Source organism: Schistocerca gregaria, chromosome 3 (assembly GCF_023897955.1).
Source record: "Schistocerca gregaria isolate iqSchGreg1 chromosome 3, iqSchGreg1.2, whole genome shotgun sequence".
Classification (NCBI taxonomy): Eukaryota; Metazoa; Arthropoda; class Insecta; order Orthoptera; family Acrididae; genus Schistocerca; species Schistocerca gregaria.
Window position 1 is genome coordinate 154546634 of NC_064922.1, and position 26007 is coordinate 154572640.

Genomic DNA, 26007 nt, shown 5'->3' on the forward strand with positions numbered 1-26007 from the left:
CATCGACACTGGAGGATTCAAGGAATACAGTAAACTGTAAATTGGGCATCGGAAGCATTTAAATTGACACCGAGGAGGACGTCCACACAGTCACCACAGCCACGATATTCGCATCGTGAAAAATCATCTAGGGACTGCATTATTGACTCGCGACGCATTTTGTGTGTTCCATCGTCTACTGGAGGATTGAAGGAATACAGTAAATTGTAAATTGCGCATCAGAAGCAATTTACTTGACTCAGAGGAGGACCTCCACACGCTGACCATAGCCACCATATTCGCATAGGCAAAAAGTCATCTGGGGACTGCATTATTGAATCGTGATGCGTTTTGTGTGTTCCATCGTCGACCGCAGGATTCAAATATTACAGTAAACTGCAAATTGAGATTCGGAAGAAATTTACTTTACTCCGAGGAGGACCTCCACACGGTGACCATAGCGACGATATTCGCATGGTGAAAAGTCATCTGGGGACTGCATTATAGGCTCGCGACGCTTTTTGTGTGTTCTATCTTCGACTGGAGGATTCAAGGAATACAGTAAACTGTAAATTGCGCATCGGAAGCAATTATTTTGACTCCGAGGAGGACCTCCACACAGTTACCAAAGCCATGATATTCGCATTGTGAAAAGTCATCTGGGAACTGCATTATTGAAACGAGACGCATTTTGAGTGTTCCATCGTCGACTGGAGGTTTCAAGGAATACAGTAAACTGTAAATTGAACATCGGAAGCAATTAACTAAACTGCGAGTAGGACCTCCACACAATGACAATAGCCACGATATTCGCTTCGTGAAAAGTCATCTGGGAACTGCATTGTTGACTCGCGACTGTTGTTGTATGATCCTTTGTCGACTGGAAGATTCAAGGAATACAGTAAACTCTACATTGGCATCGTACGCATGTTCCGTCGTCGACTGGAACATTCAAGGAATACATTAAACTCTAAATTGCGCATCGAAAGCAATTAACTTGACTGCGAGTAGGACCTCCACACATTGACAATAGCCACGATATAAGCATCGTGAAAAGTCGTCAGGGAACTGCATTGTTGATTCGCGACGCATTTTGAGTGTTCCATCGTCGACTGGAGGATTGAAGGAATACATAAAAACTGTAAATTGCGCATTGGATGCAATTAAATTGACTCCGTGGAGGACATCCACACGGTATTATAGCCACGATATTCGCATCATGAAATGTCATCTGTAGACTGCATTATTGACTCGTAACGCATTTTGTGTTTTCCATCGTCGACTGGAGGATTCAAGGAATACAGTAAACTGTAAATTGAGCATCGGATGCAATTAACTTGACTCCGAGGAAGACCTCCACATGATGACCTTAGCCAAGATATTCGCATCGTGAGAAGTCATCTGGGGACTGCATTACTGACTCACGACCCATTTTGTGTATTCCATGGTCGACTGCAGGATTCGAGGAATACAGTAAACTGTAAATTGTGCATCGCATGCAATTAACTTGACTCCGAGGAGGACCTCCACAGGGTGAACATAGCCACAATTTTCTCATCGTGAAAAGTCATCTGGGGACTGAATTACTAAATCGCGATGCGTTTTGCGTGTTCCATCGTCGACTGCAGGATTCAAATAATACAGAAAACTGTAAATTGAGCATCGGAAGAAGTCAACTTCACTCTGAGGGGGACCTCCACTCGGTGAACATAGCCACGATATTCGAATCGTGTAAAGTCATTTGTGGACTGCATTATTGACTCTCGACGCTTTTTGTGTGTTCATTCGTGGACTGGAGGACTCAAGGATTACAGTAAACTGTAAATTGCGAATCGGAAGCAATTAACTTGCGTCCGAGGAGGACTTCCACACGGACCGTAGCTATGATATTCGCATCGTGAAAAGTCATCTGAGGACTGCTTTATTGACTAGCGACGCATTTTCTGTGTTCCATCGCTGACTGGGGGATTCAAGGAATAGAGTAAACTGTAAATTGCACATCGGAAGCAATCAACTTGTTTCCGAGGAGGACCCACACACTGTGACCACAGCCATAATACTCGCATCATGAAAAGTCATCTGGGGACAGCATTATTGACTATGGACGCAATTTGTGTTTATTCGTCGACTGGAGGATTGAAGGAATACATTAAACTGTAAATTGCGCATCGGAAGCAAATAAATTGACTCCGTGGAGGACATCCACACGGTCACCATAGCCACGATATTCGCATCGTGAAAAGTTATCTGTAGACTGCATTATTGACTCGCGACGCCTTTTGTGTGTTCCATCGTCGACTGGAGGATTCAAGGAATACAGTAAACTGTAAATTGCGCATCGGATGCAATTAACTTGACTCTGAGGAGGACCTCCATCATTGACCATAGCCACGATACTCGCATCGTGAAAAGTTATCTGGAGCCTGCATTAATGACACGCGACGCTTTTTGTGCGTCCTATCGTCGACTGGAGGTTTCAAGGAATACAGTAAACTGTAAATTGCGCATCGGAAGCAATTAACTTGACTGCGAGTAGGAACTCCACACATTGACAATAGCCACGAAATTCGCATCGTGAGAAGTCATCTGGGAACTGCATTGTTGTCTCGCGACTCTTGTTGTATGTTCCTTCGTCGACTGGAAGATTCAAGGAATACAGTAGACTCTAAATTGCGCATCGGAATCAATTAACTTGACTGCGAGTAGGACCTCCACACATTGACAATAGCCACGATATAAGCATCGTGAAAAGTCATCGAGGAACTGCATTGTTGATTCGCGACGCATTTTGAGTGTTCCATCATCGACTGGAGGATTGAGGGAATACAGTAAATTGTAAATTGCGATCGGAAGCAATTAACTTGACTCCAAGGAGGACGTCCACACTGTTACCATAGCCACGATATTCGCATCGTGAAAAGTCAATTGGAAAACGCATTATTGACTCACGACTCTTATTGTATGTTCCATCGTCGACTGGAAGATTCAAGGAATACAGTAAACTCTACATTGCGCATCGTAAGCATGTTCCGTCGTCGACTGGAACATTTAAGGAATATAGTAAACTCTACATTGCGCATCGGAAGCTATCAACTTGTCTCCGAGGAGGTCCCCCACACTGCGACACTAGCCACGCTATTCGCAACGTGAAAATTCATGTGGGTACTGCATAATTGACTTGCGACGCATTTTGTGTGTTCCATCGTCGACTGGAGGATTCAAGGAATACAGTAAGCTGTAAATTGCGAATCGGAAGCAGTTACCTTGACTCCAAGGAGGACCTCCACACGTCACCGTAGCCACGATATTCGCATAGTGAAAGTCATCTGGGAACTGCATTTTTGACTCGCGACCCATTTTGAGTGTTCCATTGTTGACTGGGGGATTCAAGGAATACATTAAACTGTAAAATGCGCATCGGAAGCAATCAATTTGACTCCGAGGAGGTCCCCACATGGTGAACATAGCCACGATATTTGCATCGTGAAAAGTCATCTGGGGACTGCATTATTGACTTTGGACGCAATTTGTGTTCCTTCGTCGACTGGAGGATTGAAGGAGTACATTAAACTGTAAATTGCGCATCGGAAGCAATTAAATTGACTCCGTGGAGGACATCCACACGGTATTATAGCCACGATATTCGCATCATGAAATGTCATCTGTAGACTGCATTATTGACTCGTAACGCATTTTGTGTGTTCCATCGTCGACTGGAGGATTCAAGTAATACAGTAAACTGTAAATTGAGCATCGGATGCATTTAACTTGACTCCGTTGAGGACCTCCACATGATGACCTTAGCCACGATATTCGCATCGTGAGAAGTCATCTGTGGACTGCATTATTGACTCGCGACGCTTTTTGTGTGTTCATTCGTGGACTGGAGGACTCAAGGATTACAGTAAACTGTAAATTGCGCATCGGAATTAATTAACTTGACTCCGAGGAAGATCTCCACATGGTGATCATAGCCACGATATTCACATCGTGAAGAGTCATCCTTGGACTGCATTAATGACTCACGACGCATTTTGTGTGTTCCATCGTCGACTGGAGGACTCAAGGAATACAGTAAACTGTAAATTGCGCGTCGGAAGCAGTTAACTTGACTCCAAGGAGGACCTCCAAACGGACCGTAGCCATGATATTCGCATCGTGAAAAGTCATCTGAGGACTGCTTTATTGACTAGCGACGCATTTTCTGTGTTCCATCGCCGACTGGAGGATTCAAGGAATAGAGTAAACTTTAAATAGCGGTTCGGAAGCAATCAACTTGACTCCGAGGTGCCCCCCACACTGTGACCATAGCCACGATACACGCATCGTCAAAAGTCATCTGGGGACTGCATTATTGACTTTGGACGCATTTTGTGTGTTCCATCGTCGACTGGAGGACTACAGGAATACAGTGAACTGTAAATTGCACATCGGATTCAATTAACTTGATTCCAAGGAGGACCACCACACGTCACCGTACCCACGATATTCGCATCGTGAAAAGTCATCTGGGAACCGCATTGTTGACTCGCGACTCTTGTTGTATGTTCCTTCGTCGACTGGAAGATTCAAGGAATACAGTAAACTCTACATTAGCATCGTACGCATGTTCCGTCGTCGACTGGAACATTCAAGGAATACAGTAAACTCTACATTGCGCATCGAAAGCTATCAACTTGCCACCGAGGAGGTCCCCCACACTGCGACCATAGCCACGCTATACGCAACGTGAAAATACATCTGGGTACTGCATTATTGACTTGCGACGCATTTTGTGTGTTCCATCGTCGACTGGAGGAATCAAGGAATACAGTAAACTGTAAATTGCGCATCGGAAGCAATTAACTTGATTCCAAGGAGGACCACCACACGTCACCGTACCCACGATATTCGCATAGTGAAAGTCATCTGGGGACTGCATTTCGACTCGCGACGCATTTTGAGTGTTCCATTGTTGACTGGGAGATTCAAGGAATACATTAAACTGTAAATTGCGCATCGGAAGCAATCAACTTGTCTCCGAGGAGGACGCCCACACGGTTACCATAGCCACGATATTCGCTTCATGAAACGTGATCTGGGGACCGCATTATTGACTCGCGACGCATATTGTATGTTCCATCGTCGACTGGAGGATTCAAGGAATACCGTAAACTCTAAATTGCGCATCGGAAGCAATCAACTTGACTCCGAGGAGGTCCCCCACATGGTGACCATAGTCACGATATTAGCAACGTGAAAAGTCATCTGGGGACTGCATTATCGACTTGCGACGCATTTTGTGTGTTCCATCGTCGACTGGAGGACTCAAGGAATACAGTAAATTGTAAACTGTTTATCGGAAGCAATTATTTTGACTTCGAGGAGGACCTCCACACAGTTACCATAGCCACGATATTCGCATTGTGAAAAGTCATCTGGGAACTGCATTATTGAAACGCGACGCATTTTGAGTGTTCCATCGTCGACTGGAGGATTCAAGGATTACAGTAAACTGTATATTGCGCATCGGAAGCAATTGACTCTGAGGAGGACCTACATCATGGACCACAGCCACGATATTCGCATCATGAAAAGTCATCTGCGGCCTGCATTAATGACTCGCGACGCATTTTGTGTGTTCCATCGTCGACTGGAGGATTCAAGGAATACATTAAACTGTATATTGCTCATCGGAAGCTATTAAATTGACTCCGTGGAGGACATCCACACGGTCACCATAGCCACGATATTCGCATCATGGAAAGTGATCTGTAGACAGCATTATAGACTCGCGACGCATGTTGTGGGTTCCATCGCCGACTGGAGGATTCAAGGAATACAGTAAACTGTAAATTGCGCATTGGAAGCCATTTACTTGTCTGAGAGGAGGACCTCCACACGGTCACCATAGCCAACATATTAGTTGTCTGGTTACTGCATTATTGAATAGTGATGCGTTTTGTGTGTTCCATCGTCGACTGCAGGATTCAGATATTACAGTAAACTGTAAGTTGAGCATCGGAAGAAATTAACTTGACTCCGAAGAGGACCTCCACACGGTGACCATAGCTACGATATTAGCATCGTGAAAAGTCATCTGTTGACTGCATTACTGACTCGCGACGTATTTTGTGTGTTCCATCGTCGACTGGAGGATTCAAGGAATACAGTAAACTGTAAAATGCGCATCGGAAGCAACCCACTTGACTCCGATGAGGACCTCCACATGGTGACCATAGCCACGATATTCGCATGGTGAAAAGTCATCTGGGGACTGCATTATTGACGCGCGACGCATTTTATGTGTTACATCGTCGACTGGAGGATTCAAGGAATACTGTAAACTGTAAATTGCGCATCGGAAGCAATTAACTGGACTCTGAGGAGGAGGTCCACACGGTTACCATAACCACGATATTCGCATCGTGAAAAGTGATCTGGGGACCGCATTATTGACTCGCAACGCATATTGTATGTTCCATCGTCGACTGGAGGATTCAAGGAATACCGTAAACTCTAAATTGCGCATCGGAAGCAATCAACTTGACTCCGAGGAAGTCCCGCACATGGTGACTATAGCCACGAGATTCGCATCGTGAAAAGTCATCTGGGGACTTCATTATCGACTTGCGACGAATTTGGTGTGTTCCATCGTAACTGGAGGATTTAAGGAATACAGTAAACTGTAAATCGCGCATCGGAAGCAATTAAATTGACACCGAGGAGGACTTCCACACAGTCACAATAGCCACGATATTCGCATCGTGAAAAGTCATCTGGGGACTTCGTTATTGATTCGCGACCCATTTTGTGTGTTCCACCGTCGACTGCAGGATTCAAGGAATACAGTAAACTGTAAATTGTGCATAGGATGCAATTAACTTGACTCCGAGGAGGACGTCCACACGGTGAACATAGCCACAATTTTCTCATCGTGAAAAGTCTTCTGGGGCTGAATTATTGAATCGCGATGTGTTTTGCTTGTTCCATCGACGACTGGAGGATTCAAATAAAACAGTAAACTGTAAATTGAGCATCGGAAGAAGTCAACATCACTCTGAGGGAGACCTCCACTCGGTGACCATAGCCTCGATATTCGAATCGTGAAAAGTCATCTAGGGACTGCATTATTGACTTTGGACGCATTTTGTGTGTTCCATCGTCGACTGGAGGATTCAAGAAAAACATTAAACTGTAAATGTTCATCGGAAGCAATTAAAATGACTCGGTGGAGGACATCCACACGGTCACCATAGCCACGATATTCGCATCATGAAATGTCATCTGTAGATTGCATTATTGACACGCGACGCATTTTGTGTGTTCCATCGTCGACTGGAGGATTGAACTATTACAGTGAACTGTAAATTGAGCATCGGAAGAAATTAACGTGACTCCGAAGAGAACCTCCACACGGTGACCATAGCTACGATATTCGCATCGTGCAAAGTCATCTGTAGACTGATTTATTGACTCGCGACGCATTTTGTGTGTTCCATCGTCGACTGGAGGACTCAAGGAATTCAGTAAACACTATACTGCGCATCGGAAGCAATTAACTTGACTCCGAGGAGGACCTCTACATTGACCATAGATACGATATTCGCATCGTAAAAAGTCATCTATGGACTGCATTATTGACTCGCGACGCATTTTGACTGTTCCATCGTCGACTCGAGGATTCAAAGAATACATTAAACTGTAAATTGCGCATTGGAAGCAGTTAACTTGACTCCGAGGAATACCTCCACACGATGACCATGGGCACGATATTCGCATCGTGAAAAGTCATCTCGGGACTGCATTAATGACTCGCGACGCATTTTGTGTGTTCCATCGTCGACTGGAGTATTCAGAGAATACAGTAAACTGTAAATTGCGCATCGGAAGCAACCAACTTGACTCCGAGGAGGACCCCAACACGGTTACCATAGCCACGATATTCGCATCGTGAAAAGTCATCTTGGGACTGCATTAATGGCTCGCGACGCATTTTGTGTGTTTCATCGTGGACTGGAGGATTCAAGAAATACAGTAAACTTAAATTGCGCATCGGAAGCAATTATTTAGACTCCGAGGAAGACCTCCACACGGTTACCATAGCCACGATATTCGCATCATGAAAGGTCATCTGGGAACTGCATTACTGATTCGCGATGCATTTTGTGTGTTCCATCTCGACTCGAGGATTCAAGGAATACAGCAAACTGTAAATTGCGGATCGGTAGCAATTAACTTGACTCCGAGGAGGACCTCCATCATAGACTATAGCCACGATATTCGAATTGTGAAAAGTCACCTGGGGCCTGCATTAATGACTGGCAACGCATTTTGTGTGTTCCATGGTTGACTGGAGGATTCAAGGAATACAGTAAACTGTAAATTGCGGCTTGGAAGCAGTTAACTTGACTCCGAGGAGGACCTCCACATGGTGACCATAGCCACGATATTCGCATCATGAAAAGTCACCTGGGAACTGCATTATTGACTCGTGACGCATTCTGTGAGTTCCATCGTCGACTGGAGGATTCAAGGAATACAGTAAACTGTAAATTGCGCATCGGAAGCAATTAAATTGATTCCGAGGAGGACCTCCAAACGGTTACCGTAGCCACGATATTCGCATCGTGAAAAGTAATCTGGGGACTGCATTATTGACTCGTGACGCTTTTTGTGTGTCCTATCGTCGACTGGAGGATTCAAGGAATACAGTAAACTGTAAATTGCGCATCGGAAGCAATTAAATTGACACCGAGGAGGACTTCCACACAGTCACAATAGCCACGATATTCGCATCGTGAAAAGTCATCTGGGGACTTCATTATTGACTCGCGACCCATTTTGTTAGTTCCATCGTCGACTGCAGGATTCGAGGAATACAGTAAACTGTAAATTGTGCATCGGATGCAATTAACTTGACTCCGAGGAGGACCTCCACACGGTGAACATAGCCACAAATTTCTCATCGTGAAAAGTCATCTGGGGACTGAATTATTGAAACGCGATGCGTTTTGCATGTTCCATCGTCGACTGGAGGATTCAAATAAAACAGTAAACTGTAAATTGAGCATCGGAAGAAGTCATCTTCACTCCGAGGAGGACTTCCACACAGTCACAATAGCCATGATATTCGCATCGTGAAAAGTCATCTGGGGACTTCATTATTGACTCGCGACCCATTTTGTTAGTTCCATCGTCGACTGCAGGATTCAAGGAATACAGTAAACTGTAAATTGCGCATCGGAAGCAATTAAATTGACACCGAGGAGGACTTCCACACAGTCACAATAGCCACGATATTCGAATCGTGAAAAGTCATCTGGGGACTGCATTATTGACTCGCGACAATTTTTGTGTGTTCCATCGTGGACTGGAGAACCCAAGGATTACAGTAAACTGTAAATTGCGCATCGGATGCAATTACCTTGACTGCGACTAGGACCTCCACACGGTGACCATAGCCACGATATTCGCATCGTGAAAAATCATCTGGTGAATGCATTATTGACTCGCGACGCATTTTGAGTGTTCCATCGTCGACTGGAGGATTCAAGTAATACATTAAACTTTAAATTGCGCATCGGAAGCAATTAACTTGACTCCGAGGAGTACCTCCACACGATGCCCATAGCCACGATATTCGCATCGTGAAAAGTCATCTGGGGACTGCAGTAATGAATCCCGACGCATTTAGAGTGTTCCATCGTCGACTGTAGGATTCAAGGAATACAGTAAACTGTAAATTGCGCATCGGAAGCAATTATTTTGACTCCGGGGAGGACCTCCACACGGTGACCATAGCCACGATATTCGCATTGTGAATAGTCATCCGGTGTCAGCATTATTGACTTGCGACGCCTTTTGTGTGTTCTATCGTCGACTGGAGGATTCAAGGAATACATTAAACTGTAAATCGCCCATCGGAAGCTATTAAATTGACTCCGTGGAGCATCACCACACGGTCACCATAGCCACGATATTCGCATCGTGAAAAAACATCTGGGGACTGCATTATTGACACGCGAAGCTTTTTGTGTGTTCCATCGTCGACTGGAGGATTCAAGGAATACAGTAAACTGTAAATTGCGCATCGGAAGCAATTACTTGACTCCAAAGAGGACCTCCACACGGACCGTAGCCATGGTATTAGCATCGTGAAAAGTCATCTGAGGACTGCTTTATTGACTCGCGACGCATTTTGAGTGTTCCATCGTCGACTGGAGGATTCAAAGAATGCAATAAACTGTAAATTGAGCACCGGATGCAATGAACTTGACTCCGAGGAGGACCTTCACATGGTGACCTTAGCCACGATATTCGCATCGTGAGAAGTCATCTGGGGACTGCATTATTGACTCGCAACCAATTTTAAGTGTTCCATCGTCGACTGCAGGTTTCTAGGAATACAGTTAACTGTAAATTGTGCATCGGAAGCAATTATTTAGACTCCGAGAAGGACCTCTACTCGGGTACCATAGCCACGATATTCGCATCATTAAAAGTCATCTGGGATCTGCATTATTGACTCGCGACGCATATTGTGTGTTCCGTCGTCGACTGGAGGATTCAAGGAATAGAGTATACTGTAAATTGCGCAACGGAAACTATTAACTTGACTCCCAGGAGGACCTCCACACGGTGAACATAGCCACGATAATCGCATCGTGAAAAGTCATCTGGGGATTGCATTATTGACTTGCGACGCGTTTTGTGTGTTCCATCGTCGACTGAAGGATTCAAGGAATACAGTAAACTGTAGTTTGCGCATCTGAAGCAATTAACTTGACTCCGAGGAGGACCTCCACACGGTGACCATAGCCACGATATTCGCATCGTGAAATGTCATCTGGGGACTGCATTATTGACTCAACGACGCATTTAGAGTGCTCCATCGTCGACTGGGGGATTCAAGGATTACATTAATCTGTATATTGCGCATCGGAAGCAATTAACTTAACTCTGAGGAAGACCTCCATCATAGACGATAGCCACGATATTCGTATCGTGAAAAGTCATCTGGGTCCTGCATTAATGACTCGCGACGTATTTTGTGTGTTCCATCGTCGACTGGAGGATTCAAGGAATGCAGTAAACTGTAAATTGCGCATCGGAAGCAATTATTTTGACTCCGAGGAGGACCTCCACACGGTTATCATAGCCACGATATTCGCAACGTGAAAAGTCATCTGGGGCTGCATTATTGACACGCGAAGCTTTTTGTGTGTTCCATCGTCGACTGGAGGATTCAAGGAATACAGTAAACTGTAAATTGCGCATCGGGAGCAATTACTTGACTCCAAGGAGGACCTCCACACTGTCACCATAGCCACAATATTGGCATCGTGAAAGGTCATCTGGGGACTGCATTATTGACTCTTGACGCATTTTGAGTGTTCCATCGTCGACTGCAGGTGCAAGGATTTCAGTAAACTGTATATTTACCATCGGAAGCAAATAACTTGACTCTGAGGAAGACCTCTATCATTGGACATAGCCACGATATTCGCATCGTGAAAAGTCATCTGGGAACTGCATTATTGACTCGCGACGCATTTTGTGTGTTCCATCGTCGACTGGAGGATTCAAGGAATACAGTAAACTGTAAAATGCGCATCGGAAGCAATTAACTTGACTCCGAGGAGGATATCCACACGGTGACCATAGCCACGATATTCGCATCATGAAAAGTCATCTGGGGACTGCATTATTGACTTGCGATGCATTTTGTGTGTTCCATCGTCGACTGGAGGGTTCAAGGAATACAGTAAACTGTAAATTGCGCATTGGAAGCAATTAACTTGACTACGAGGAGGACCTCCACACGGTAACCGTAGCCACGATATTCGCATCGTGAGAAGTTATCTTGTTACTGCATTATTGACTCTCCATACGTTTTGTGTGTGCCATCGTCGACAGGAGGATTGAAGGAATACAGTAAACTGTAAATTGCCCATCAAAAGCTATTATCTTGACTCCGAGGAGGACCTACACACGGTGACCATAGCTACAATATTCTCATCGTGAAAAGTCATCTGGTTACTGCATTATTGACTCGCGACGCATTTTGTATGTTCCATCTTCAACTAGAGGATTCAAGGAATACAGTAAACGGTAAATTGCGCAACAGAAGCAATTAATTTGACTCCGAGGAGGACCTCCACACGATGACCCTAGCCACGATATTCGCATTATGAAGAGTCATATGGGAACTGCATTATTGACTCGCGACGCATTTTGTGTGTTCCATCGTCGACTTGAGGGTTCAAGGAATACAGTAAACTGTAAATTGCGGATCGGAAGCAATTAAGTTGACTCCGAGGAAGACCTCCTCACGGTGATCATAGCCACGATATTCACATCGTGAAAATTCATTTGGGGTCTGCATTATTGACTCGCAACCCATTTTGTGTGTTCTATCGTCGGATGGAGGATTCAAGGTATACAGTAAACTGTAATTTGCGCATCTGAAGCAATTAATTTGACTCCGAGGAGGACCTCCACACGGTAACCGTAGCCATGATAATCGCATCGTGAAAAGTTACCTTGTTACTGCATTACTGACTCTCCATTCGTTTTGTGTGTGCCATCGTCGACTGGAGGATGCAAAGAATACAGTAAACTGTAAATTGCGCAACGGAAGCTATTAACTTGGCTCCCAGGAATACCTCCACACGGTGACCATAGCCAAGATATTCGTATCGTGAAACGTCATCTGGGGACTGCATTATTGACTTGCGACGCATTTTGTGTGTTCCATCGTCGACTGAAGGATTCAAGGAATACAGTAAACTGTAAATTGCGCATCGGAAGCAATTAACTTGACTCCGAGGAGGACCTCCACACGGTGACCATAGCCACGATATTCGCATAATGAAAAGTCATCAGGGGACTGCATTATTGACTCGCGATGCATTTTGTGTGTTCCGCCGTCGACTGGTCGATTCAAGGAATACACTAAACTGTAAATTGCGCATTGGAAGCAACTAACTTGACTCCGAGGTGGACCTCCACACGGTGAACATAGCCACGATATTCGCATCGTGAAAAGTCATATGGGGACTGAGTTATTGAATCGCGACGCATTTTGTGTTTTCTATCGACGACTGGTTTATTCAAGGAATACAGTAAACTGTAAATTGCGCATCGGAAGCAATTACCTTGACTCCGAGGAGGACCTCCACACGGTAATCGTAGCCACGATATTTGCATCGTGAAAAGTTATCTTGTTACTGCATTATTGACTCTCCATGCGTTTTGTGTGTGCCATCGTCGACTGGAGGATTCAAGGAATACAGTAAACTGTAAATTGCCCATCAAAAGCTATTAACTTGACTCCGAGGAGGTCCTACACATGGTGACCATAGCTACAATATTCTCATCGTGAAAAGTCATCTGGTTATTGCATTATTGACTCACGAAGCATTTTGAGTGTTCCATCGTCGACTGGAGGATCAAAGATTACAGTAAACTGTATACTTAGCATCGGAAGCAATTAACTTGACTCTGAGGAGGACCTCTATCATTGGACATAGCCACAATATTCGCATCGTGAAAAGTCATCTGGGAACTGCATTATTGACTCGCGACGCATTTTGTGTGTTCCATCGTCGACTGAAGGATTCAAGGAATACAGTAAACTGTAAACTGCGGATCGGAAGCAATTAACTTGACTCCGAGGAGGACCTCCACACGGAGACCATAGCCACGATATTCGCATCATGAAAAGTCATCAGGGGACTGCATTATTGACTCGCGATGCATTTTGTGTGTTCCGTCGTCGACTGGTCGAATCAAGGAATTCACTAAACTGTAAATTGCGCATTGGAAGCAACTAACTTGACTCCGAGGTGGACCTCCACACGGTGAACATAGCCACGATATTCGCATCGTGAAAAGTCATATGGGGACTGAGTTATTGAATCGCGACGCATTTTGTGTTTTCCATCGGCGACTGGAGGATTCAAGGAATACAGTAAACTGTAAATTGCGCATCGGAAGCAATTAACTTGACTCCGAGGAGGACCTCCACACGGTAATCGTAGCCATCGTCGACTGGAGGATTCAAGGAATACGGTAAACTGTAAATTGCCCATCAAAAGCTATTAACTTGACTCCGAGGAGGACCTACACACGGTGACCATAGCTACAATATTCTCATCGTTAAAAGTCATCTGGTTACTGCATTATTGACTCGCGACGCATTTTGTATGTTCCATCTTCAACTAGAGGATTCAAGGAATACAGTAAACTGTAAATTGCGCAACGGAAGCTATTAACTTGACTCCGAGGAGGACCTCCACACGGTGACCATAGCTACGATATTCGCATGGTGATATGTCATCTGGGGGCTGCATTATTGACTTGCAACGCATTTTGTGAGTTCCATCGTCGACTAGAGGATTCTAGGAATACAGTAAACTGTAAATTGCGCATCGGAAGCAATTACTTTGACTCCCAGGAGGACCTCCACACGGTTATCATAGCCACGATACTCACATCGTGAAAATTCATTTGGGGTCTGCATTATTGACTCGCAACACATTTTTTGTGTTCTATCGTCGGATGGAGGATTCAAAGTATACAGTAAACTGTAATTTGCGCATCTGAAGCAGCTAACTTGACTCCGAGGAGGACCTCCACACGGCGACTATAGCCACGATATTCGGATCGTGAAAGGTCATCTGGGGACTGCATTATTGACTCACGACGCATTTTGTGTGTTCCATCGTCGTTTGGACAATTCAAGGAATATCGTCGACTGGAGGATTCAAGGAATACAGTAAACTGTAAATTGCGCAACGGAAGCTATTAACTTGACTCCGAGGAGGACCTCCACACGGTGACCATAGCCACGATATTCGCATGGCGAAAAGTCATCTGGGGGCTGCATTATTGACTTGCAACGCATTTTGTGTGTTCCATCGTCGACTAGAGGATTCTAGGAATACAGTAAACTGAAAATTGCGCATCGGAAGCAATTACTTTGACTCCGAGGAGGACCTCCACACGGTTATCATAGCCACAATATTCGCATCGTGAAAAGTCATCTGGGAACTGCATTATTGACTCGCGACGCATTTTGTGTGTTCCATCGTCGACTGGACGATTCAAGGAACACAGTAAACTGTAAATTGCGGATCGGAAGCAATTAACTTGACTCCGAGGAGGACCTCTACACCGTGACCACAGCCACGATATTCACATCGTATAAAGTCATCAGGGGTCTGCATTATTGACTCGCGACGCATTTCGTTTGTTCCATCGTCGACTGGAGGATTCAAGGAATACAGTATACTGTAAAATGCGCATCGGAAGCAATTACTTTAACTCCGAGGAGGACCTCCACACGGTTATCATAGCCACAATTTTCGCATCGTGAAAAGTCATCTGGGAACTGCATTATTGACTCACGTCACATTTTGTGTGTTCCATCGTCGACTGGAGGATTCAAGGAATACAGTAAACTGTAAATTGCGCATCGGAAGCAATTAACTTGACTCCGAGGAGGACCTCCACACGGTAACCGTAGCCACGATATTCGCATCGTGAAAAGTTATCTTGTTACTGCATTATTGACTCTCCATGCGTTTTGTGTGTGCCATCGTCGACTGTAGGATTCAAGGAATACAGTAAACTGTAAATTGCCCATCAAAAGCTGTTAACTTGACTCCGATAAGGACCTACACACGGTGACCATAGCTACAATATTCTCATCGTGGAAAGTCATCTGGTTACTGCATTATTGACTCGCGACGCATTTTGTATGTTCCATCTTCAACTAGAGGATTCAAGAAATACAGTAAACAGTAAATTGCGCATCAGAAGCAATTAACTTGACTGCGAGGAGGACCCCCACACGATGACCATAGCCACGATATTCGCATTATGAAGAGTCATCTGGGAACTGCATTATTGACTCGCAACGCATTTTGTGTGTTCTATCGTCGGATTAAGGATTCAAGGAATACAGTAAACTGTAAATTGCGCAACGGAAGCTATTAACTTGACTCCCAGGAGGACCTCCACATGGTGACCATAGCCACGATATTCGCATCGTGAAAAGTCATATGGGGACTGAGTTACTGACTCGCTACGCATTTTGTGTTTTCTGTCGTCGACTGGAGGATTCAAGGAATACAGTAAACTGTAAATTGCGCATAGAAGCAATTAACTTGACACTGAGAAGGACCTCCACACGGTAACCATAGCCACGATATTCGCATCGTGAAAATTTATCTTGTTACTGCATTATTGACTCTCCATGCGTTTTGTGTGTGCCATCGTCGACTGGAGGATTCAAGGAATACAGTAAACTGTAAATTGCCCATCAGAAGCAATTAACTTGACTCCGAGGAGGACCTCCACACGATGACCATAGCCACGATATTCGCATCATGAAGAGTCATTTGGGAACTGCATTATTGACTCGCGACGCATTTTGTGTGTTGCATCGTCGACTGGAGGATTCAAGGAGTACAGTAAACTGTGAATTGCGGATCGGAAGCAATTAACTTGACTCCGAGGAGGATCTCCACACCGTGACCAAAGCCACGATATTCGCATCGTGAAAATTCATTTGGGGTCTGCATTATTGACACGCAACCCATTTTGTGTGTTCTATCGTCGGATGGAGGATTCAAGGTATACAGTAAACTGTAATTTGCGCATCTGAAGCAATTAACCTGACTCCGAGGAGGACCTCCACACGGCGACCATAGCCATGATATTCGCATCTTGAAAATTCATTTGGGGTCTGCATTATTGACACGCAACCCATTTTGTGTGTTCTATCGTCGGCTGGAGGATTCAAGGAATACAGTAAACTGTAAATTGCGCAACGGAAGCTATTAACTTGGCTCCCAGGAGGACCTCCACACGGTTATCATAGCCACAATATTCGCTTCGTGAAAAGTCATCTGGGAACTGCATTATTGACTCGCGACGCATTTTGTGTGTTCCATCGTCGACTGGACGATTCAAGGAATACAGTAAACTGTAAATTGCGGATCGGAAGCAATTAACTTGACTCCGAGGAGGACCTCTACACCGTGACCATAGCCACGATATTCACATCGTATAAAGTCATCAGAGGTCTGCATTATTGACTCGCGACGCATTTCGTTTGTTCCATCGTCGACTGGAGGATTCAAGGAATACAGTATACTGTAAAATGCGCATCGGAAGCAATTAAATTGACTCCTAGGAGGACCTCCACACGGTCACCATAGCCACGATATAAGCATCGTGAAAAGTTATCTTGTTACTGCATTATTGACTCTCCATGCGTTTTGTGTGTGCCATCGTCGACTGTAGGATTAAAGGAATACAGTAAACTGTAAATTGCCATTCAAAAGCTGTTAACTTGACTCCGAGGAGGACCTACACACGGTGACCATAGCTACAATATTCTCATCGTGGAAAGTCATCTGGTTACTGCATTATTAACTCGCGACGCATTTTGTATGTTCCATCTTCAACTAGAGGATTCAAGGAATACAGTAAACAGTAAATTGCGCATCAGAAGCAATTAACTTGACTGCGAGGAGGACCCCCACACGATGACCATAGCCACGATATTCGCATTATGAAGAGTCATCTGGGAACTGCATTATTGACTCGCGACACATTTTGTGTGTTCCATCGTCGACTGGAGGATTCAAGGAGTACAGTAAACTGTAAATTGCGGATCGGAAGCAATTAACTTGACTCCGAGGAGGACCTCCACACGGTGACCATAGCCACGATATTCACATCGTGAAAATTCATTTGGGGTCTGCATTATTGACTCGCAACCCATTTTGTGTGTTCTATCGTCGGATTAAGGATTCAAGGAATACAGTAAACTGTAAATTGCGCAACGGAAGCTATTAACTTGACTCCCAGGAGGACCTCCACACGGTGATCATAGCCACGATATTCGCATCGTGAAAAGTCATATGGGCACTGAGTTATTGAATCGCGACGCATTTTGTGTTTTTTTTCGTCGACTGGAGGATTCAAGGAATACAGTAAACTGTAAATTGCGCATCAAAAGCTATTAACTTGACTCCGAGGAGGACCTACACACGGTGACCATAGCTACAATATTCTCATCGTGAAAAGTCATCTGGTTACTGCATTATTGACTCGCGACGCATTTTGTATGTTCCATCTTCAACTAGAGGATTCAAGGAATACAGTAAACTGTAAATTGCGCATCAGAAGCAATTAACTTGACTCCGAGGAGGACCTCCACACGATGACCATAGCCACGATATTCGCATCATGAAGAGTCATCTGGGAACTGCATTATTGACTCGCGACGCATTTTGTGTGTTCCATCGTCGACTGGAGGATTCAAGGAATACAGTAAACTGTAAATTGCGGATCGGAAGCAATTAACTTGACTCCGAGGAGGACCTCCACACGGTGACCATAGCCACGATATTCGCATCGTGAAAATTCATTTGGGATCTGCATTATTGACTCGCAACCCATTTTGTGTGTTCCATCGTCGACTGGAGAATTAAAGGAATACAGTAAACTGTAAATTGTGGATCGGAAGCAATTAACTTGACTCCAAGGAGGACCTCCACACGGTGACCATAGCCACAATATTCACATCGTGAAAATTCATTTGGGGTCTGCATTATTGACTCGCAACCCATTCTGTGTGTTCTATCGTCGGATGGAGGATTCAAGGTATACAGTAAACTGTAATTTCCGCATCTGAAGCAATTAACCTGACTCCGAGGAGGACCTCCACACGGCGACTATAGCCACGATATTCGGATCGTGGAAGGTCATCTGGGGACTGCATTATTGACTCACGACGCATTTTGTGTGTTCCATCGTCGACTGGAGGAATCAAGGATTACAGTAAACTGTATATTGCGCATCGGAAGCAATTAACTTGACTCTGAGGAGGACCTCTATCATTGGCCATAGCCACGATATTCGCATCGCGAAAAGTTATCTGGGGACTGCATAAATGACTCGCGACGCATTTTGTGTGTTCCATCGTCGACTGGAGGATTCAAGGAATACAATAAAATGTAAATTGCGCAACGGAAGCTATTAACTTGACTCCCAGGAGGACCTCCACACGGTGACCATAGCCACGATATTCGCATCGTGAAAAGTCATCTGGGGGCTGCATTATTGACATGCAACGCATTTTGTGTGTTCCATCGTCGACTAGAGGATTCAAGGAATACAGTAAACTGTAAATTGCGCATCGGAAGCAATTACTTTGACTCCGATGAGGACCTCCACACGGTTATCATAGCCACAATATTCGCATCGTGAAAAGTCATCTGGGAAGTGCATTATTGACAAGCGACGCATTTTGTGTGTTCCATCGTCGACTGGACGATTCAAGGAATACAGTAAACTGTAAATTGCGGATCGGAAGCAATTAACTTGACACCGAGGAGGACCTCTACACCGTGACCATAGCCACGATATTCACATCGAATACAGTCATCAGGGATCTGCATTATTGACTCGCGACGCATTTCGTTTGTTCCATCGTCGACTGGAGGATTCAAGGAATACAGTATACTGTAAAATGCGCATCGGAAGCAAATAAATTGACTCCGAGGAGGACCTCCACACGGTCACCATAGCCACGATATTGGCATTGTGAAAAGCCATCTGGGGACTGCATTATTGACTCGCGACACATTTTGTGTGTTCCATCGTCGACTGGAGGATTCAAGGAATACAGTATACTGTAAAATGCGCATCGGAAGCAAGTAACTTGACTCCGAGGTGGACCTCCGCACGGTGGTAATAGCCACGATATTTGCATCGTGAAAAGTCATATGGGGACTGAGTTATTGACAAGCGACGCATTTTGTGTGTTCCATCGTCGACTGGACGATTCAAGGAATACAGTAAACTGTAAATTGCGCATCAGAAGCAATTAACTTGACTCCGAGGAGGACCTCCACACGATGACCATAGCTACGATATTCGCATCATGAGGAGTCATCTGGGAACTGCATTATTGACTCACGTCACATTTTGTGTGTTCCATCGTCGACTGGAGGATTCAAGGAATACAGTGAACTGTAAATTGCGCAACGGAAGCTATTAACTTGACTACCAGGAGGACCTCCACACGGCAACCATAGCCACGATATTCGCATCGTGAAAAGTCATATGGGGACTGAGTTATTGACTCGCGACGCATTTTGTGTTTTCTGTCGTCGACTGGAGGATTCAAGGAATACAGTAAACTGTAAATTACGCATGGAAGCAATTAACTTGACTCCGAAGAGGACCTCCACACGGCAACCATAGCCACGATATTCGCATCGTGAAAATTTATCTTGTTACTACATTATTGACTCTCCATGCGTTTTGTGTGTGCCATCGTCGACTGGAGGATTCAAGGAATACAGTAAACTGTAAATTGCTCAACAGAAGCAATTAACTTGACTCCGAGGAGTACCTCCACACGATGACCATAGCCACGATATTCGCATCATGAAGAGTCATTTGGGAACTGCATTATTGACTCGCGACGCATTTTGTATGTACCATCTTCAACTAGAGGATTCAAGGAATACAGTAAACTGTAAATTGCGCATCAGAAGCAATTAACTTGACTCCGAGGAGGACCTCCACACGATGACCGTAGCCACGATATTCGCATCATGAAGAGTCATCTGGGAACTGCATTATTGACTCGCGACGCATTTTGTGTGTTCCATCGTCGACTGGAGGATTCAAGGAATACAGTAAACTGTAAATTGCGGACCGGAAGCAATTAACTTGACTCCGAGGAGGACCTCCACTCGGTGACCATAGCCACGATATTCGCATCGTGAAAATTCATTTGGGATCTTCATTATTGACTCGCAACCCATTTTGTGTGTTCTATCGTCGGATGGAGGATTTAAGGTATACAGTAAACTGTAATTTCCGCATCTGAAGCAATTAACCTGACTCCGAGGAGGACCTCCACACGGCGACTATAGCCACGATATTCGGATCGTGAAAGGTCATCCGGGGACTGCATTATTGTCTCACAACCCATTTTGAGTGTTCCATGGTCGACTGGAGGAATCAAGGATTACAGTAAACTGTATATTGCGCATCGGAAGCAATTAACTTGACTCTGAGGAGGACCTCTATCATTGGCCATAGCCACGATATTCGCATCGTGAAAAGTTATCTGGGGACTGCATAAATGACTCGCGACGCATTTTGTGTGTTCCATCGTCGACTGGAAGATTCAAGGAATACAATAAAATGTAAATTGCGCATCGGAAGCAATTATTTTGACTTCGAGGAAGACCTGCACACGGTGACCGTAGCCACGATATTCGCATCGTGAAAAGTCATCTGAGGACTGCATTATTGACTCGCGACGCATATTGTGTGTTCCATCGTCGACTGGAGGATTCAAGGAATACAGTAAACTGTAAATTGCGCAACGGAAGCTATTAACTTGACTCCCAGGAGGACATCCACACGGTGACCATAGCCACGATATTCGCATCGTGAAAAGTCATCTGGGGGCTGCATTATTGACATGCAACGCATTTTGTGTGTTCCATCGTCGACTAGAGGATTCAAGGAATACAGTAAACTGTAAATTGCGCATCGGAAGCAATTACTTTGACTCCGATGAGGACCTCCACACGGTTATCATAGCCACAATATTCGCATCGTGAAAAGTCATCTGGGAAGTGCATTATTGACAAGCGACGCATTTTGTGTGTTCCATCGTCGACTGGACGATTCAAGGAATACAGTAAACTGTAAATTGCGGATCGGAAGCAATTAACTTGACTCCGAGGAGGACCTCTACACCGTGACCATAGCCACGATATTCACATCGAATACAGTCATCAGGGATCTGCATTATTGACTCGCGACGCATTTCGTTTGTTCCATCGTCGACTGGAGGATTCAAGGAATACAGTATACTGTAAAATGCGCATCGGAAGCAAATAAATTGACTCCGAGGAGGACCTCCACACGGTCACCATAGCCACGATATTGGCATTGTGAAAAGCCATCTGGGGACTGCATTATTGACTCGCGACACATTTTGTGTGTTCCATCGTCGACTGGAGGATTCAAGGAATACAGTATACTGTAAAATGCGCATCGGAAGCAAGTAACTTGACTCCGAGGTGGACCTCCGCACGGTGGTTGGTTGGTTGGTTTGTGGGGGTTAAAGGGACCAGACTACTTAGGTCATCGGTCCCATGTTCCACGACCATAATAATACACGAAGAAAAGTTCAACAAGCAATAAACACATAACGGAGACGACAAGGGACGACACAGTACAAGAAAGACATAGACGAAGACCAGAGAAAAGAGATTAAAAGACACACAGAGTGCGACGGTCATTGGCCGACCATGAAAATAAAACTGGAAAGGCCAACAACCAAGGGACACATTAAAACACCACAAACTAAAACCCCAGGCCAAAAGCCACAGTCGACACTAAAAAAAAATAAAAAGGGACTCTCATATTGAATGATAAAAACCCCCTGCTCGAATAAAACGGAGAACTAAGTCAGCCATAGTAGAGTCATCGGTTAAAAGAGCAGGGAGTGTATCAGGCAGCGCGAACGTCTGCCTGAGGGCAGTTAAAAGTGGGCAGTCTAGTAAGACGTGTACCACGGTCAGGGCCAATCCGCAGCGACAGAGAGGCGGGTCGTCACGGCACAAGAGATACGCGTGCGTGAGCCGGGTATGTCCTATGCGGAGCCGGCAGAGGACGACAGCGTCCTTGCGAGACCCCCGCATGGAGGAGCGCCACACACTGGTTGTTGGGAGAGGGCAGGGTGCGCCACTCATCACGCCAAGCAGCAAGGACCTTCTGCCGCAATACGGATCGGACGTCACTCTCTAAAAGACCGATCTCCATGGCCGGGGAACTGACCGCCTGTTTCGCCAGTTCGTCAACCCGCTCGCTACCCGGGATGCCGACGTGACCCGGGGACCAAACAAAGGTGACAGAGCGGCCGCAACGGACGAGAGTATGGAGGGACTCCTGGATGGCCATCACCAGACGGGAACGAGGGAAACACTGGTCCAGAGCTCGTAAACCGCTCAGGGAGTCACTACAGATGACAAAGGACTCACCTGAGCGGGAGCGGAGAAACTCTAGGGCACGATAGATGGCAACCAACTCGGCAGTGTATACACTGGAGCCAGCTGCCAATGACCGTTGCTCACAATAATCCCGTAGAGTGAGAGCGTAACCAGTGTGGCCAGAGACCACCGAACCGTCGGTGTAGGCCACCGCCGCGTTCGGAAACTCTGCCAGGATGGAAAGAAAGCGGCGGCGGAGGGCCTCCGGAGGCACTGAGACCTTCGGACCCTGTGCCAAGTCGAGCCGAAGGCACGGTCGGGGCACACTCCACGGGGGCAGACGGAGATTGGCCCGGAAAACAGGTGGCAGAGGAAAAAAGTCAAGGCCACGGAGAAGGTCCTGGAGGCGAACCGCAATGGGACACCCTGACCTTGGCCGCCTGTCCGGAACATGGACGATCGAGCGCGGGAACAGGAGACGGTAGTTTGGATGCCCTGGCATGCTATAAACGTGTGCGGCATAGGCGGCCAGAAGGCGGTCACGCCGGAACCGCAATGGAGGGACACCAGCCTCCACGAGTATGCTGTCGACGGGGCTTGTCCGGAACGCTCCCGTGGCGAGGCGGATCCCGCAGTGGTGTATGGGATCCAGCAATCGCAATGCTGAAGGCGAGGCAGAACCGTACGCCACACACCCATAATCAAGGCGGGACTGGATCAGCGCTTGATATAGGTGGAGGAGGGTGGACCGGTCGGCACCCCACCTGGTGTGGCTTAAGCAACGGAGAGCGTTTAAGTGCCGCCAGCATGTTTGCTTCAGCTGCCTAATATGGGGCAGCCAAGTCAACCGGGTATCGAACACCAGTCCCAAGAACCGATGCGTCGCGACCACAGCAAGAGGTTCACCGTCAAGGTAAAGGCGCGGCTCAGGGTGAACCGTGCGACGCCGGCAGAAATGCATAACGCAGGTCTTCGCGGCCGAAAACTGGAAGCCGTGCGTTACAGCCCATGACTGCGCCTTGCGGATGGCACCTTGCAGCTGCCGTTCAGCAGCGGCGATGCCACTGGAGCTGTAATATAGGCAGAAGTCGTCCGCATATAAAGAAGCCGCGACGGACGACCCCACCGCCTCAACGAGCCCATTGATGGCAATTAAAAACAGGGACACACTGAGGACAGACCCCTGTGGGACCCCGTTCTCCTGGACCCGGGAGGAACTATGCGACGCAGCTACTTGCACGCGGAAGGAACGATACGAAAGAAAATTCTGAATAAAAATCGGGAGCGGGCCCCTAAGGCCCCACCCATGAAGTGTGGCCAGGATGTGATGGCGCCAAGTCGTATCGTATGCCTTCCGCATGTCGAAGAAGACGGCAACCAGATGTTGGCGGCGCGCAAAGGCTGTACGGATGGCAGACTCCAGGGAGACCAGATTATCGACGGCAGAGCGGCCTTTACGGAACCCACCCTGAGACGGAGCCAGAAGGCCCCGAGACTCGAGGAGCCAACTCAACCTCCGGCTCACCATACGTTCCAGCAACTTGCAAGGAACATTGGTGAGGCTTATGGGGCGATAGCTGTCCACCTCCAGCGGGTTCTTGCCAGGTTTCAATACGGGGAGGACTATGCTTTCCCGCCATTGAGACGGGAAAACACCCTCGACCCAGACGCGATTGAAAAGATCTAGGAGGCGTCGCTGGCAAGGCACTGAGAGGTGTTTCAGCATCTGGCTGTGAATGCGGTCTGGTCCAGGAGCCGTATCAGGGCAAGCAGAAAGTGCGCTCTGGAATTCCCATTCGCTGAAAGGAGCATTGTACGACTCCGCGTGGCGCGTGTGAAAGGAAAGCCTCCGACTTTCCAACCGCTCTTTCCGGGAGCGGAAGGCCAACGGGTAGTTCGTTGACGCGGAACACTGAGCAAAATGCTCGGCTAACCGGTCCGCAATCGTGTCGGAGTCGGTGCACACTGCTCCATTCAGCGAAAGCCCAGGGACAGAGACAGGTGGCCGATAGCCTTGGAGTCGCCGAATCTTGGCCCAAACCTGCGATGCAGAGGTACGGACGCCAATGGTGGAAACATAACGTTCCCAGCACTCCTGCTTCCGTTGGCGAATAAGGCGTCGGGCTCGGGCGCGGAACTGTTTAAAAGCAATGAGGGTCTCCAACGACGGGTGCCGCTTATGGCGCTGAAGAGCCCGCCGGCGATCTCGAATCGCCTCTGCGATCTCGGGCGACCACCACGGCACAGTCCTCCGCCGAGGTGACCCGGATGTACAGGGAACCGCAGATGCCGCCGCAGAAACGATGCTGGTGGTGACCGACTGAACCACCGCATCAATCGGATCAGTGGAAGGAGGTGCGATCACTGCGACAGATGTAAATAAGTCCCAATCAGCCTTATTCAGAGCCCATCTGGAGGGGCGTTCAGAAGAGTGACGCTGTGGTAGTGACAGAAAGATGGGGAAATGGTCACTACCACATAAGTCGTCATGGACCCTCCAGTGGATGGATGGTGAAAGTCCGGGGCTGCAAATAGAAAGGTCAATGGCCGAAAACGAGCCATGGACTGCACTAAAGTGGGTCGCCTCTCCCGTGTTTAAAAGGCAGAGGTCAAGCTGTGACAGAAGAGTCTCGACATCTCTGCCCCGGCCAGTAATCGCGGCGCTACCCCACAAGGGGTTATGGGCGTTAAAGTCGCCCAGCAACACAAAGGGAGGCGGCAGTTGTCCTATCAATGCAGCCAACACATGACGAGAGACATCACCATCCGGCGGAAGGTACAAACTGCAGACAGTAATAGGCTGAGGCGTCCACATCCTTACAGCGACAGCCTCTAAGGGTGTATGAAGAGGCACACACTCGCTGTAGATAGAGTTAAGGACGTAGACGCAGACTCCACCAGACACCCTCTCATAAACTGCCCGGTTCTTATAATAACCCCGATACCCTCGTAGGGCAGCGGTCCGCATTGCCGGAAACCACGTTTCCTGGAGGGCAATGCAGAA